The sequence below is a fragment of the Phocoena phocoena genome, chromosome 3 (assembly GCF_963924675.1).
Source record: "Phocoena phocoena chromosome 3, mPhoPho1.1, whole genome shotgun sequence".
NCBI classification, from domain to species: Eukaryota; Metazoa; Chordata; class Mammalia; order Artiodactyla; family Phocoenidae; genus Phocoena; species Phocoena phocoena.
This window is the reverse complement of record NC_089221.1, coordinates 105,249,847-105,263,618: the sequence shown is the minus strand read 5'-3', so window position 1 is coordinate 105,263,618 and position 13,772 is coordinate 105,249,847. Positions and strand designations below refer to the sequence as shown.

General features: G+C 39.2%; 1 protein-coding gene across 1 annotated transcript in view; it reads right to left on the bottom strand.

Moving 5' to 3' along the window:
- Nucleotides 1-13,772, bottom strand: part of GRAMD2B (GRAM domain containing 2B) — a 104,189-nt gene that overhangs the window by 76,281 nt on the left and 14,136 nt on the right. The gene's annotated exons all lie outside the window — the stretch shown is intronic.

Genomic DNA, 13,772 nt, shown 5'->3' with positions numbered 1-13,772 from the left:
GCTGGAGCTCAGCTACAGTCTCTCATGTGTCCTTGGGGTTTTTTTTCTCTCTCAGATGTCTTTGCCACTGTAAAAGCTTTAGCTTAACCATTAAAGGAGACAATGGAATTGAGAGTTAATCAATATGAACTCTTATGGGCTGGAGGCTTGTGATAGCTACGGTGACTGACTGTATGTCCTGGTTTGCTTGGGTCAGTCCTGATTTAGTCCTGCAGTTCTGGCATAATTATGATAGTGCCCCTTTCACTCTCCAAAGGTGTCCCTGTTTGGATAATTTATTGATAGCCAGTGCACAGTACTGGCCAAAGTGAAATATCATGTTAGTTCAGTTGTTGGGCTAGGCATCTAATGAACCGGACTCTTGGATCTGATTGGCTGCTCAGTAGAGTACCCTCTGTCACTCACCGTACTCCCAAATTTATTAAATGACCTGAAAGTTACAGAACGCTGGGGTGAAAATCAATGTATGCAAGAATGTCAAATTACCACAGTTACTTGAAAAATAACTCAAAGCTCATGCTCCATTGGTGTCAAATCAGGGGCATGCGCAGAGTTGGTAGCTTCACGACCCAACCAAGAGTTTAGGTCTAAGTGACTCCCTGTTATTACTTACCTTGGCTTCGCTAACCACAAGGCAGAATTTTTGCTTAGACCTAACTGAGTCAACACTTATGTTGACACTGAGGTGGTGAACAATCTGATTTAATTCTCCAGATGCTTTCTTTAGTCATTTTGCTCTAGAAGAAAGAAATGGGTCATATGACTCTTCTACAGTAAGAATTTGAAGGATGCTGCTTCTCTTAAGCTGCAGGCTATGGTTTTCAGTTTACCACCTAGTGAGCTAATTCCTTAGATCCTTGGGTACCTAATGGTTAGTAAACCACCAATGTAAACTTTGTAAAGAAAAACCCTAGCACGTACCAGAAAGCAAAAAAAAAAATCAGGTTTAGGATTCCATTACTTTTTCATTTATCATTTTCTATTTTTGTTACCTGCTTTATTTAAAATGTGGATAGCGGTTACCTTGCGGGTATGGACTAAGAAGGGGGTAGACGACTCTCAAGGGCGCTATAAATGTTCTATATGTTGATCTGGGTAGTGGTTATGTGGGCGTATGCATACGTAAACGTTCTGGAGTGTACACATTTTAATGTATTTAAGTTAAACCTCAATTAAAAGAAGTAAAAAGAAAAGCCTCAAATCTTTTTAGCCAGAGCTGGTTAAAAAAAAAAATGTATTCTGGTTAATAAAATAACAGAAAGAAGAAACGAAACACCTACTTACCTAAAGATTTTATCTTTTTTTCCTCTTGTATATCAATATGATCTTTGTCTCTTTACTTCTTTCTATGGATATATATCTTATTATCTCTGTCTTTGATAATTAAACTGCAAATTATGGCAAAAGAGTTTTTGGATAAGACTTTTTCTTCCGACTTCCAGTCACATGTTTATTTCAGTATGTGACATTACAAAGTTTTAAACTCTTTTAACTACGCACTTTTTGCATAGCCCATGAAATAGCTACCAAAAGCTTCCTGAGCAATACCAGTCACAGCTTATGGATAATATGTAGCTTCACCTCTTGATTTCCAGTTTACCATGTGATTGTTTAATAAGTTAGTTGAGTTATATAATCAAAAGGATCAAGAGAAGCAAATGGCATTTACTGTAAAATAAATGCTCTGCAAATTAGAACAGATATTTTAGAAAATATTTGCTACCCTCAAATATCCTCTTTTGTTTTGCTATCTACCCCCAAATGGTACTCTACTAATGTGTAGCCAGCATACAATGATCTAAGATTTAGGTCAGTTCAAGAACTGAGATTATACTCAGTTAAAGAAAAAGTAAGGGGGAAGGAGAGGCTACAATTAATCGAGTGCCTCCTATGTGCCATACACTGTGCCTAGCATAGACTAGTTAATCTTTACAACAACCCCGTGAGGATTTTCTTATTGCATCAATGAAGAAACTAAGGTTCAGAAAAAGTAAACAACTCTACAAAGATCGCACAGCTAATAATTCAGTTGTGTTGATTTCTGAAGCTTGCTCTTTTTGTGTTATTTCTGGTGATGCCACAAGAGGCGAATTCTGAAGTGATTAAAAGATTCCAAGGGCCTTTGAGATAATCTCATCAGTCCCACTTGTTTGGAGGTAAGAAACTGGGTCTAGGGAGGTTATATTGTGTCCATCTGGGCAACACACAGCTCAATTTCCTCCTGGAAGCTCCCTTTACTTCTCTCCTCACCTCCCCACCTCATCCTGCCCCACTAACCTACCATAGTCAGAATTAAAATCCTTTGTATATATTTTGTGGTATGCAAGGGTGAGTGGCTTCTGGAGCCTGGATTTAAATCCCTGATCTACTATTTATGAGCTGTGTGACCTTGAGTAAGTTACTCAACCTCTCTGAGCTTCAGTTTCCTCATAGTGAAAAAGAAGAGAATAATAGTGCCTGTCTCATAGAGTGGGTGTGATAATTAAATGAATTAAAACACGAATAGCCCTTCCCCCCATCAACCCATGGTGGACATGTGCAGTGAGCAAGCAATTTTATTATAAGACATTGAAATTTTGTTGTTATTCATTGCCACAGTACAACCTAGCTCACATGCTTCAGGATACCTCTGGTCAGGCTCTATATACAAGACCTTTCTTCAAGACCATGCATACATTCACTAACAGTGGAAAAAAACAGGTAGATTGATATTTATGGTATGTTTCATCTGCTTGATTTACAAGTGGAACAATTTATTGACATGTGATTAAAAGATTCATTGCATTAGATCATACTTTCCCTTTCTCTTTCCCTTTAGAAGACTACTAGTGATAGACATTATAGAAATGTAAGGGCCCTGGAGATACAGAATCAGTCCCTATCAGAAAAACAAACCAACAAACAAAAAAGCCATGGATAGCCCTTTAGAATGGGGTGTGGCATGTAATAAGTGTCTCATGAATGTTAGCGATTAGTTTTTGTTATTATGCTGCATAATACTTCTATCTTGATTTATTGTTACATGTATACAGGCTCGTCTTTCCAGTGGGATTGAGATGGTGTCTGGCACATCTTGGTAATTCTCCCCTCAGTGCCAAGATCAGTGTTTAACAATTCTAGACATGGAACAAATGTCCCTTGGATTGATTTCATTTACCTAGCTAATAACTTTGCAAATTTTTCACATTTTCCAAATTTCACCAGTTAGCGACTCCGTCAAGTGCAGAATCCAAGCCTCCCAAACATTATTCTGCTACACTTGACAATCCTGATTATTGATTTCCCAGCTGGCATTTATCCCCGGGATTCCTCATTGCTTTTGGAAATCTAAAAGTACAGGGGTAGTTGCATATGCCCATGATTCAATTCAGGAATTAGTTATTTCTTTGTTGTTCCTTTAGGGGATTAACATCAAGCATGGACTGCCTTTCTAGCCTTGCTATTATGTGGTTGATACAAACTGGGCTAATGTAACAAGCAAGTAAATCCTAACATGCTTTCTACCGGCAGCTTCCCATTTCCATCACACTGTTTCTTCAACTCCCCCTTCGAGCTGCCAGGAGGAAAAGTAAGGCCTTTTTCCCTTCACATTCTGCTGTCTATCAAATATTCCCACCACAGAGAAGTCCAAGGCTTCCTTTCCTTGAGTTGTATCGAGACTGTGGAATCCTGAAATGTCCCGATTTCAGGGAAGGTCACTATTGTTTTTTGATTTACAGTCAGAAAATTTTACCTCTGCATTTCAGTAGCACGAGACTATTGTTTTCCAAAGTATGATATGTGGAACGTCGTGACAAGCTTTCTAAAAATGTGGACTGCCACAATCGGACATTAGCATTCCATCCTCTTCTGGCGGAGTAGTGGATGTTTTTTTTTAATGACAAATTCAGCACTATTGTTTTAAGATTCAAATATTGTTCAGCATCTCTGAGTTCTGGAAAAATAATGCTGTTATTCCTCTGTGAATTTTTAAGTTGTTCCCTTCCAGATAGCCACTTCCTTATTAGCAGAACCAGGGGGATGAATACATTTAGAAAGCCTCCCTGACCTTTGTGAAGGTTTGGAGACTTTTGAGTCATTCAATGTGAATCTTTTGGTGTGTCAAACTCGATATCAGGAAATATGAAGCTGCTTTTAAATAAGATAAAACTCATCATGCAAATGTTCTGATGTATAAAATTACAAGAGAAATGTAACTTTATTGAGTATTAATTTTACATTAAGATGAGTTTACTTCTAGAAGAGAGAATAGGCAAAACATTCTCTGATGTAAATTGTACCAAGGTTTTCTTAGTTCAGTCTCCCAAGGCAATAGAAATAAAAACAAAAATAAACAAATGGGACCTGATCAGACTTACAAGTTTTTGCACTGCAAAGGAAACCATAAAAAAAAAAATGAAAAGACAACTTATGGAATGGGATAAAATATTTGCAAATGATGCAACTGACAAGAGCTTAATCTCTAAAATATACAACAGCTCATACAACTTCACAACAACAAAAACAACCCCATCAAAAAATGGGCAGAAGACCTTAATAGACATTTCTCCAAAGAAGGCTTACAGATGGTCAGTAGGCACATGAAGAGATGCTCAACATCACTAATCATTAGAGAAATGCAAGTCAAAACTACAGTGAGGTACCACCTCGCACCAGACAGAATGGCCAATCATCAGAAAGTCTACAAACAGTAAATGCTGGAGAGGGTGTGGAGAAAAGGGAACCCTCTTGCACTGCTGATGGGAACGTAAATCGGTGCAGCCACTGTGGAAAAGAGTATGGAGGTTCCTTAAAAAACTAAAAATAGAATTACCACATGCTCCAAAAATCTCACTCCTGGTCATATACCGGGACAAAACTGTAATTCAAAAAGATACATGCACCCCCTCTGTTCATAGCAGCACTGTTTACAATAGCCAAAACATGGAAAAAACCTAAATGTCCATCGAAAGATGAATGGATAAAGTAGATTTGGTACATGTATACAATGGAATACTACTCAGCCATAAAAAAGAATGAAATAATGCCATTTGTAGCAACATGGATGCAACTAGAGATGATCATACTAACTGAAGTAAGTCAGAAAGAGAAAGACAAACATCATATGATATTACTTATATATAGCATTTAAAATATGGCACAAATGAACCTATCTACAAAACAGAAACAGAATCACAGACATAGAGATCAGACTTCTGGTTGCCAGAGGGGGATGGGGGGAGGGAGAGGGATGGACTGGGAGTCTGGGGTTGGTAGACGAAAACTATTACATTTAGAATGGATAAACAACAAGGTCCTACTATATAGCACAGGGAACGATATCCAATCTCCTGGGATAAACCATAATGGAAAAGAATATAAAAAAAAGAATGTCTGCATGTGTAAAGCTGAGTCACTTTGCTGTACAGCAGAGATTGGCACAATATTGTAAATCAACTATACTTCAATTTAAAAAAAAAAAAAAAAGATGAGTTTACTTTAGTCCGTATTGTATATTTTTTCCTGCTGTCTCTCCCCCTAGGGTCTAAACTGTGTGGAGACTGGTTCACTGTCTCTTGTTGAGTCCTTTAGGTATTCCTAGTACCTATGATTAGTGCTCAGTAACTGTTTCTTGAACAATAAATGATGACAATTAGAAAAATACTACATATTACAGGGAACATCCAATGTAGAAATGCATTGTGTTCTAAATGGCATTTTATTATTTGGGATGCAGAATATATTTTCTTATATTAAACAGTAATTTGGAAGAACTTAGGTTCCTAGATTCACTCCTAAAGTTGAGCTTATCCCATATTGTAAATTCTATTGTTTTAGCTATGCTAGGAGCAAACATTTTTGGGGTTAGCTCAGGAATCAAATCATCATTTTAAAACTTGTTTATGTGGTGATGGAACTTCTTATCCTACAGTGAACTCTGCACTGAATTCAAGAATAGGTTTCCCTCTATGTAATTTCCTTCCTGGGTGAATATTAGTCAAAGATGTCTGGAGAGATGAGGAACTGGCTGTTAAGGGGTAAACATTGTCTTCTCCAGGGCTTTGGGGGAGACGCTACCCTAACCCCTGGCCCTACAGAGGTACTCTCTTTCCATTAAATTCCCCACTCAATTATGAGGACTTCTAATTTCTATACGTGACCTTCTCCTTTTAGCCACACATCCTGTATAATTACTTCAGCCCCCTGAGAAAAATAGTATAAAAAACTCTGGAACTAATTTTGAAGCCACTACAGATCTACAGGCCTTTAACCAAAACCCATGAAGACGGTGTACTTTGTAATTCAGAGAGATTTTTGAATTTTAGGAAGGCAATATGACACATAAGCTGCATGCTATATAATACCCCCAGCTTGTAATTCAACACAATAATATTTCTTCAGCTAAATGTGTGAATATTCCCACTAAGTGAGATAAATAGATATTGCTTATAGCCTTACATCACTTCAATTCAGATTCTGCAAGCAAAGTCATAAATGTTCTTTTGGTTTTCAGAGCGCTTTCTAACTCAGAACTGCTGGTAGGGGATTGTGGAGCTGTAATACCGGAGAAATTATGTCTCAAAAAAGAGGTTGTCCCCATCCCAGAATCCTGGACTGGGTTCTCAAGAAGCAGGGCTCCTACTCCGGGAAGACTGGGAGAATTACCTCCTCTGAGAAGGCTGGCATAGCCCCTGGGATGGTATTTACCAATGCCTCCTAGCTCAGCCAACCCTTGGACTCATTAGCCATAGTTTGTTGCTAGTAGGCCCACTGCTTATGAAGCCAGGCTTTCTGAGTTGGTCGAAAGAACTGTCACTCTTAGAGAGAAGACTTCTTTCCACTTGGGGAAGGGCGACAGGAAGGCACAGGGATGGCCCTGGCCCCCGTGGGGATGGTGGCAGAAGCCCCACAGATACATGTAAAGGGCCGGAGGGGGGGAGGATGCTACTGAAGGTGCTGGAAGGGAGGGCCAATACTGCGGCAGGGTGGGGCCTGAAACCTGACTCCCCTGGGATCCCCACCTAGCTCTGGTTGTCCCTATGGCTGGTTCAGCAGTCACAAAATAGTGACTCTCAGCTAAATATGACCAACCAGTGTGTTTTGTCAGAATTCTGAAAGCCTAACAGCGAACTGGGAACTTTCCAATTTGCTGTTGGCCCAATGGTCCTTATTATCTTACTTCCACGATTTACACATTTGTGTCATCTGCTGGGATTAGAGTGTCTGACCTCGGCAGATGACAGTGGGGTCATATGGGTTACCTCAGTATTTAGTTTTCTGAGCTTAGCCAGCAGTAGAGATATCTGGACTATTTCGAGTAGATATGGTCTACCCAAGACATGCCCTTAGAAAACTGTATAGTAAAGTATCATAGCTCTATTTGATAGTAAACTTTCCTGTTTAAGTACCAGTAAAGAAGGTCTGAATCTGGAAGTTTCCATAAAATATTCCCTCTCATTCTAGAAACTGAATAGCAGGCTCTGTCCTGCTGCTTTTGACTTTTCAGTCCCTGACATTGTTTTTGGTTTTTTTTTTCTTCTCTTTTAAACTTCTGGCATTCTGGCATTGATTAATACATGGTTTGCTAATAGATTTTGGGGGGATTAGTCTTAGTAACAAAAAAAAAGCTTAAAAAAAAAAAAGAAATGAAATGAACTGAGCTTTTGTTAATGCCAGTGTATTTTCCATGAAGGCATGTTTGTGAGTTCTCTGTTGCCTGGAGCCTTGCTGGGAGGTTCAGTGAGTCTAACCTGGAATTTCCCCAGAGCTTCTCTCCTCTGCATCCTGTCAAGCTAGGCAAACTCTAAGGGGCCTTTTAGCTACAACAGGTCATTTTTCCAAAACATCATGTGATCCAACTCTAAGATCATAGTTGTTAAATTCAGATCAAGATAAAGTAATCATATCTTGAAATGTGCTGATTAGGTAATTAGAAATGAACTTCAATAATTAAAATTAATAGGCAAGAATAGGTTGTACTTAACCACCTTTGTTTATTACAGAATTTAATTCTGAGACTAAATGTTAACCATTAAAAAAAAATCCTTCTCTTCAACATATACCAGCCTGTGTTTCTTTCCTAATTACAAAATACTTTTATTCCATTTTTCTAAAGAAAAACTATTTTCTAACCATGAAAGATGTATAACTCTATTATGAGAACTGTAACCAAGAGCAAAAGGATGATTCTAAATAGCTCACTTTAGGAAAATGGACTTGAGGCTCCTTCATTAATGTACTTTGGAGACCCACAGTTATAACTCTAATGGCTTTCTCCCAACAGTATCCCAAATATTCTTTATGCTAGCCTTAAGCCGTTTCATAGCTAAGGGTTATTAATCTGGCTGGCTCATTCTTGGTAAGACTAAAAACATATTTGGAGCTCTTCAAATGTAGAAAAAAACCCATGGGTTTTACTTCATAGAATCAGTTTCTTGAGATTAGGAAAAACTTCACAGGTCTTGTCTAGATGTATGTTTGAGTCCCCTCTATACTTCTGACCCAGTCACCCCACCAGACTCCAAGTGGGATGAGAGCAGGAACCATGGCTATTTCATTCACCTGTGTGTAGCTTATGTTGAGCTTTCAGAGTAATTGTTTGACAAAAGGAATGCAGAATGTTGAATGAAACTATCAAAGACTTGAAAACCTCTGGGAACCAGGAACTCATTACTGTTCAAAGCAGCCCAGTTCATGCCTGGGCAATTCTGGTTGCTCAGAGTTCTCTTTTGTAATGACTGGACTGTCATCTCTTCCCACACATTTGTTCCATTTTAGCCCTTCAGGCTGCACAAACTTGCTCTACCACGTGCCAAACCTTTAAATATCTGAATTGACCCTCATGCCCCACTCTCTCCACCTGGCCTCTGAGCTTTGCTTCTGCAGGCTAATATCCCTAGTTCTTTCACAAGCCGCATAGATCTGAGTGTCCCCATGTGTTCTCAGATACTCCCCTCTGAGCATGCTCTAGATTATCGCCTTTAGGTAGGCAGGATGGTCAGAGAAGGCCTGACCTGCATAGGATGGTTACCTTCTGCATTCTAGAGTCTATTGATGATTTTTGATATCAAATTAACCTTTTAATTTTTTGGAGGAATCAATTTTTTCAGCTTTTCAGAGAGAACTTCTAATTCAGTCTTAGCAAACCCTACCTAAAAGGCAAGCAAATTAAATGGGAGATAATTATTATCTTGGAGGCAGGTTTAGCCTGCTAAATGGTTCATCTGTTGTGTCTTGTTTCCAAGGTGACTTATTTGGATTCAAGATAATTTGGCTCTTTGTGAAGATTAGACGGAGAGAGTTACATGGAGCATCTCTCCCTGGGTGATCTCTGCCAGGAATGTTTCCTCCATGGCAGCCAAGCCAATCATCGGGACTGCCAAGTCTAATTCTGGGAAACTAAGGTCTCCCCATGTGGTTGCCTGATAGTTAAGGCAGAACTGTGAAGATTTTGAAAGGCTGCTGCTAAAAAAGAATTTACTATATATTTTCTCATAGGGCTAAAGGTACAATTTAGCAAAAAGAATTTATTGATTTTCATGAACTTTAGAATTGCCTGAAGATAACTTTTAAATCAAACTATTAATGTGGAAGATGCAGGTACATGTATATGCAAATATGTAAGCATTTTTACTAGAAATAATTGATTGGTGAGATAATATGTTTACATTTGGGTAGAGAAAATTGTAAAAGAAAACAAAATTTTTTGAAGTTATTTGAATCCTCTGAAATTATAGTCAGTTTATAACTTGGGGGGAGGTAGGGATGATGGAAAGTGGGAGAAGAAAGAGGGGGAAGCTGATGGGCGAAGGCAGGGAAGGGGAAAGGAGTGGGGGGTGTAAAAGGGAAAGGGGACAGAGAAGGCAGAATGCTTAAGAATTTCCAAGTGGGCACAGAATCGTTACCTGTTTCCTTGTGTGCACTTTGAGTCTTGCACTATGATATATTTGGTAACTCCCTGGTCAAAGTTAAATAATTCTTATGTAATAGAAATGTATTGTTCTGGGGAAAAAAAATCCCTTCCACTTCCTGTTTTGAATGTATTCTAGTTGATTTATGGTGGTTATTGGTTCCAAAAAGAGCTGGGACGGCCAACAGATCCTTTCATGCTTCCATGAGATAGAAGATAATTCTTAGTATTTGCAGGAAAGAAAAGGACTAAATTAGAGTCCTCCTGCTGAGGGTTTACTTCTCAAGGTTACATCTTTGGCCATCACATCTGGGCTAATGAGAACAGCTGGGCTGACAGGACACAGAAGCAACCTAAATGTTCATCAACAGAGTAATGGATATAGAAGATGTGGCACATGTACATAGTGGAATATTACTCAGCCATAAAAAGGAATGAAATTGTATCATTTGAAGAGATGTGGATGGACCTGGAGAGTGTCATACAGAGTGAAGTAAGTCAGAAAGAGAAAAAGAACTATCGTATATTAACGCATATATGTGGAATCTAGAAAAATAGTATAGATGATCTTATTTGCAAAGCAGAAATAGAGACACAGACATAGAGAACAAATGTATGGATACCAAGGGGGAAAAGGGGTGGTGGGATGAATTGGGAGATTGGGATTGACATATATACACTACTATGTATAAAATAGATAACTAACGAGAACCTACTATATAGCACAGGGAACTCTACTCGGTGCTCTGTGGTGACTGAAATGGAAGGAAATCCAAAAAAGAGGGGTTATATATATGTATGGCTGATTCACTTTGCTGTACAGTAGAAACTGACACAGCAGTGTAAAGCCACTACACTCCAAAAAAAAAAAAAGAAGAAGAAAAAGCTGGGCTAATAAATATTTCAAGGGTGTGTCATGAACTCTGTTCTTGGTGATAACAATTATGTCATCTGTTCATCTGGGAGGATTCTTCCTTGAATACCAGGGCCAAAAGGTAAGAGTCAAAGAATTTGTAATTCATTTATCCTTCTTTCTACTGCTCCTCCAGAAGATATGCTGATGGCAGGAAAGGAACAAGGGTTTACTTGGAGGGCTGGAGAGTGGAAGGCCATAATGGTGGTAATAGACGGACTTAAGCTAGAAACTCTTGGGACCACTGCAAAGTGAGTAGGCCTAATTGGCCCTAAGACTATTGAATCAGTCCTCTTGCCAGGTTTGTGGGTGTCAGCAGACTTCTGACTTGAGAACCAAACCTTACAGTGTCCCCCTGGCTCTGAAATCCTGCTGAGTCTGTTCCAGAGTCTCTTAGTCCTCTTCCTCTTTCCCTCGAGGATCTGTTCTCATTGGATGGTGACTTTGAGATCTTCATTTTCCACCCCTGTGCACAGAAGAGGTAACACAGCAGGCCTGAGACTGGTCTTCTAAGAAAGACCTGTTGGCAAGGTTGGCTCTTAGCTGGCACTTTGGAATTTGGATTCTGGGGTGTTCCCACTGTTCCCCAACTGATAAAAGTGGCTCCATGAGCCTAGACTATGGAAATAATATGATTTATGCCCATCATCTGCTTTTTTTCTGGGAGTTTAAATTTGGAGTATGTACTGATACTAGGCAGAGGGTGCCTACGTGACCAGCTGCCAATAAAAACGTTGGGTCCTGAGTCTCTAATGGGCTTCTCTGGGCACATCGTACACATGTTGCTACATTTTGGTTGCTGGGGCGAGAAGTGCATTCCCTGTGACCCTCCATGAGAGGGAGAGAGCACGAGGAAGCCTGTACATGGATTCCTGACTCCACCTGCATCTTTTCCCCTTTTGGCCCAACTTACTATGTCACTGTAATAAATCTTAGCCATGTGTACAACCATACACTGAGTTCCGTGAGTCTTTCTGTGAATCTCCGAGTGTGGGGTGGTCTTGGGGGCCTCTGACGCAACTCCCTTTCCTACAGTACTCCTACATCCCTATCCTAACCCTACACAGTTCCAGTGAAAGGGTAAAAGGGAAGCATTTTTTAAAAGTTAAATGGCAAATAAAGAAAATATTGATCTAGAAGATCTGGTTCAATAAAAACATGCCAATCCTTTTGAAAGTCAGGAAGCCATATTTATCAGTCACGGAAAACTTATTTACATACTTTGTACTGACAGAATATGAACTTTCAAAAAAAGAAATGATTTCTTATGATCTCTCACTAGCATTTTACAAAATAACGGCTTAATTGACACATAATTCATACACTGTAAAGTTCACTCTTTTGAAGTCTATATAATTCAGTGGTTTTAGTATCACTAAACAGAGTTGTGTAACTGTCACCACTAATTCCAGAACATTTTCATCAGTACAAAATGAAACCCTGTAACCATTAGGAGTCAATCCCCATTTTCCCTTCTCCCTAGCCCTTGGGAACCACTAACCTACTTTCTATCTCCATAGATTTGCCTCTTCTGGACATTTTGTATAAATTGAATGATGTGGTCTTTTGTGACTAGCTTCTTTCATCCATGTCATGGCATGTAACAGTACTTCATCCCTTTTTATGACCAAATAATATTCCATTCTGTGGATATACCACATTTTATTCATCAATAGATGGACATTTGGGTTATTTCCCTTTTTTAGCTATTATGAATATCCATGTACAAGTTTTGGCCTGGACACATATTTTCAGTTATCTTGGGTATATACTTAGGAGTGGAATTGCTGGATCATGTGAACTTTATGTTTAACTTTTAGAGGAACTGCCAAACTGTTTTCCAAAGTGCTTATACCATTTTACACTCCCAACAATGTATGAGGGTTCCAATTCCTCAAACATGCTCACCAACACTTGTTATTTTCTTTTTTGAGTATAGTCGTTCTACTAGATGTGAAGTGGTATCACATTGTGGTTTTAATTTGTATTTTCCTAGTGACTAATAATGTTGATCACCATGTTGCATCTTGTTGGCCATTTATATATCTTCTTTGGAGAAAAAGCTAGTCAAATCTTTTGCCCATTTAAAAATGAGTTGTCGGGCTTCCCTGGTGGCGCAGTGGTTGAGAGTCCGCCTGCCGATGCAGGGGATGTGGGTTCTTGCCCCGGTCTGGGAAAATCCCACATGCCGCGGAGCGGCTGGGCCCGTGAGTCATGGCCGCTGAGCCTGCGTGTCCGGAGCCTGTGCTCCGCAACGGGAAAGGCCACAACAGAGAGAGGCCCACGTACGGCAAAAAAAAAAAAAAAAAAAAAAAAAATGAGTTGTCTTTTTATTATTGAGTTGTAAGAAATTCTTTATATATTCCAAGACTAGACTTTTACCAGATACATGATTTGCAAATACTTTCTTTCATTCTGTGGATTGTTTTCCACTTTCTTGATGGTGTCTCTGGTATTTACTTTTGATGAGGTCCAATTTATTATTTCTTTTGTAACTTAGGCTTTTGGTGTCATATCTAACTCCCCACTTTTGGTAGGGATTTTAATCACCCCACTTATTTTAGGATGTCTACATCCATTAGCCCAATTCCTTTACTCCCCGATGGAAGCAGATTAAAGGTGGAAGGGGTTGCAGTACAGTGAGGTAGAAAAGAGCATGGGGTTTAGAGTCTTAAGATTGAGTCCAACTCATCTGTCATGGGATTTAAGTACTTGATTTTTCAAACTTCAGTTTTCTATCTGGAAAATGGGGTAATTACTATTTCATAAGGCTATTGTAAAATTTGAATGAGCTAATTTGCAAAAAGAGCTTAGCACTGTACCTGGCACGCAGGAGGCATCTAATAAATGTTAGGTTGTTATTTTTATTAAGAGAAGGTGGAACCGAGCCTGGACCTAATCAAGAATTACCCAACAGAAGTAAAGCTATCACTCTGTTCCTAATTGCGCATTTTGGAAAGGCTGCTAAAA